Raw genomic sequence first — 3,936 nt, forward strand, 5'->3', positions numbered from 1 at the left:
TTTATCGCTATATAAAATGATCTTGCTTATGTATTTCTTTTACTTGTTGACTATAACTGTCTTCCAGAATGAAAGTCTATGAGAACAGGGCCTTGCCTGTTGCCCTAGTACTTTTAACACTCGCTGGTATGGGTTGGGTGAATACATGCATAAAGTAACCTTATAAGACAGCTTCCTTAGTATTATTACATGTGCCAGTATGGCCAGTATTTCTCAGGATCGTTTCAGTTCCTTAAACAAACAAAAATTCTCAGTAGACAAATATTCAGATGCCCATGTGTGGTGATACGCTTGATAAAATTTGCACACCCTATGCTGACTTTTCATCAAGTCAATAGAATAGATGGCTAATTCTATCATCATAACTATTAGTGACTTTCATTAGGAATGAGAGAGAAACTGGCCAAGTGATTTTGTATAACCTATTAATTTGGGAAGTACTGTGACAAAACAATATACTTTTATTTATTTTTTAAGAAAAGAACATAAGAGTAATATAAATACAAAATAAATTTTCACAAAATTTGTTTCTCAGGGAAATGTTAGTCGACTTTTTGATTTTTTTCTTGAGTGGGATTGTGCCCTAAACTCTGAAAGGAGGGGAGTAACTGGGGGAAAACACTTTGATTTTTTCTGTACCCTTCACTAAACTCCCTCTACATGAGGGAGAATGACATAATTTAATGGTGAAATAGGGTCAGGAAGTTATTCAGTGGCTCATGATTTAACAATAGGTAGAGGTACCACACACAGTCTCTCTCTGGCATTTCACAGGGGCTGTTGTAGAGTCCATGATGCTCCACACAGTTGGTTGGGTAAGAGATCTTTGCAGATTCAGGTTTTCCCAAGATAGGCCCCAAGGTCTAGTATTGGGGAGCTTTACTACTGCTTGAATACAGCTAATACCAGAGAGTGCTAAATACAGTTGATAGTTTATTTTGATCCCCATCTGGTTTCCTTTGTTGATTTTTCAACTCATTGGAATTCACAGGGAAAAGAATAAGATAGTGGGCTTTCTAGAACCTCCAACACCGTAATTCCCACTTCCTTCTACAAATGAGCAAGCTTCTTTGGTTTTGTGGGTGAAGAAAAATTTAGAGAATATGAGAAAATTCCATGTTATTATCATCAAAGAACAACATGAGAATAATGCGTTTTTTAAGTAAAGTAAAAATGTAGGATTTAGAAATGACTTTTATTCAGTACCTGAAGTTGTGGCAGTTAAATGATTCCTGTGGCTCTGTGGTATTCCTGCCATGTGAATCTGGAGCCCAGCTCAGTAATACGCTGCATTTGGCTAGATTCAGCAAAGCATTAACAAGTAAACATTTCTGTTTGTCAACTATTAAGCAATATATTGTTTTCCTTTATTTTCACTAATTCTATACACTTCTGCAATGAAATGGTGAAGAGTGCTTGTGATAATTGCTGGGTTTCTATATTTGTCTTAGAAATTGACACTTCATAAACACCAAAGTGCTATTTTATAGGTGCTATGTTTGCACGCATGTAGAAACTTAATAATTGTCACTATAATAATTTGATATTCTTTAAAGGGATATGGAAAGTAAAATAGATGTTTTTTAAAATTTTTACTTTAATTTGACCCCACTCTAAGCTCCTAGGACTCTAACAATCTCATATGACTGAAATTCAGATTTAAACAATAGGCCAGCATACTTTGATATCTAAGAATAAATATTAGAGCCTGTTGTAAGTTGACAATAAACTCTACTTGTGTATAAAGATGCTGAAGAAATGTCCTTTCATGCTTAAGCAATGAAAGGGCATTTCCATTAAGAGATGATAAAGGAGCAGAAAGTGGCAAATACTGTCTTGTCTTAGGAAAAAAAGCTATGGATTTTTAAATGTCAAGAATGGAAATTACCAAATTGCCTAAAATTTTGGAAAGTAAAAAATTTTAATACAAACCACAGGTTTGATTATTTCAGCTTGTGGCGTGTCTTATATAACCTTTAACCCTTATCATCTTCTGACTATGATAAGCAGGATGACTGATAAATAATGATGCAGATTTTTGTTTTTTATTTTCCTAGGCTTACAAAATCAGAAGTCAAACCTACCCATTTTGCGATCTAATCAATTTTCTTTGGTTTAACACCAAGACTAAGGCATCCCTGTCTTAGGCTCTTCCAGCTTAGCTGAACTTAGAGTTTTAGTCATTCATGTAAAGCCTTTCATGCTGGTTTTTTATTTGAAAATGGGTCCCAGCTGCTCTGGCTTTCTTAATCCCTCCCAGAAAGGCATATGTGACAGCATCTCCCCCTGGGAGATTGCAGCTCCAAAGCTTTTTCTCCTAGGTAGGGAAAGTGCAAAGCCAGACACTATTATCATGCTTACTTCCCCAGCTGGCTAATAAGATCAATATATGGTATATATTTTGATGAATAGACAGGCATATAAGAATAGTGTGTGAGTGTATATATATGTGTGTATAATATATAAAAATATATATAGAGAGATGATGGAAATTGTTATTTAATTAGCACTTTTAAAACTTCTCTCAGGTTCTAGCATATAGTAAGGATTCAATAAATATTCAATGAATACTTGAAAATGTGAAGAGATAAAAGTATTACAGAGCCAGTACAGGACATTTTTTAAGTTTAAATATTTCCCCATATTTTGTCTTTAAAATAAGATAGAAAACTAAGTATTTGACTTATATGTTTTAAATCCAATCAAAGAACTAAAGACTATGAACTCATTTTCTAGCTTCTTTTTATAATTACATAATTTTAGTTTTGAACCTACTAAGAATTTTTTAATTATTATCTCTTATCTATATTTGATATTATTAAATCATTCACTTTTACATTTAGAAATTTTTGAACCAAAGAATTCATAGGATAGTTTTAATTTGTATACCTTTTATGTATAATATATAAAATTTTGTTCCTGAGTAAAGCTATTATAGACTCTATTCTTATATTCTATATTATGCCAATGATATATAACAATATATATTTTATTTATACTCAGAGTAGATACTTACATTCTTTTTTCTTTTCACACATCAAGGGTAATGTGCTGACATCATAACAAGATTTGAGGGAGGCCAATCTCACAAGAATGTGGCAGCCCAATCATCGTGCTTATGAACCACAAAAGGATCTAGATACTTATGTTCTTATATACTTATTTCTTATGTTGAATAGTGCAATTCAAATTCTATTCTTGAAGCTTAAATATAACACTGGAGCTAGCCCAAACTAGTAAAATATATGATTGTGAATGGAATTTATCAAAATGTAGATACAGTAAGTATCCTAAAGCTTTAAATCTACATCTGAAAAAATGACAAGCAGGGATTTTGCCAGTGCTAATTTGCTTCACTGTATTGATTCGAGCTTTATTGGGCATTCTATTGTCTCTTCTAGGGAAGGCATAAGTGGAATACAGAACAGTGAAGCCTTATTCAAGATAATGTTATACTCATGAATCACGTCACCTAATACCTGCACTGCTTAGACATGCAGAACCTAAAGCGTCTTCTCAAAATATCTCAGCAAAAGATATCTCTCCCTGTATACAGAACTGGAACTTTTTTTGTACAATCACTTCTTGGTACAGTTACAATAGAAAATTCTCAGATGTACTCCACTACTTTAAATAGATTCCTTCATCATTGAAAAACATTTTCCAAGTCAACATAGCCTTAAAACCTAGTCAATCTTTTCTCTAACATCTTGGTTGAATAAAAACTCATTCCCCTTATTACTACTTATTGCTGCCTGTCTGTCTTTAATTGCACACCCTCTTTGGGCACATCATTGAGTGAGGATAAAAAAAAGCATGCATTTTTTTGTGCAGTAAAGTAATCAGAATATTATATGTTCAAGAGAGAAGAAGAAATTTTTGAAGACAAATGGAATGGTGATCTCATTTTTCACCCTTATTATAGGCTAAGCATAA

At 33.1% G+C, this 3,936-nt stretch overlaps 1 non-coding gene across 1 annotated transcript; it reads right to left on the minus strand.

The window, feature by feature from the left end:
• Positions 1-3,035: 3,035 nt before the first annotated feature.
• LOC115900214 lies at positions 3,036-3,135 on the minus strand. The gene has a single exon (XR_004059882.1). It is a non-coding gene; the product is annotated as a small nucleolar RNA U13 (small nucleolar RNA).
• Positions 3,136-3,936: the final 801 nt, after the last annotated feature.

The sequence above is a fragment of the Rhinopithecus roxellana genome, chromosome 10 (assembly GCF_007565055.1).
Source record: "Rhinopithecus roxellana isolate Shanxi Qingling chromosome 10, ASM756505v1, whole genome shotgun sequence".
Taxonomy (NCBI): domain Eukaryota; kingdom Metazoa; phylum Chordata; class Mammalia; order Primates; family Cercopithecidae; genus Rhinopithecus; species Rhinopithecus roxellana.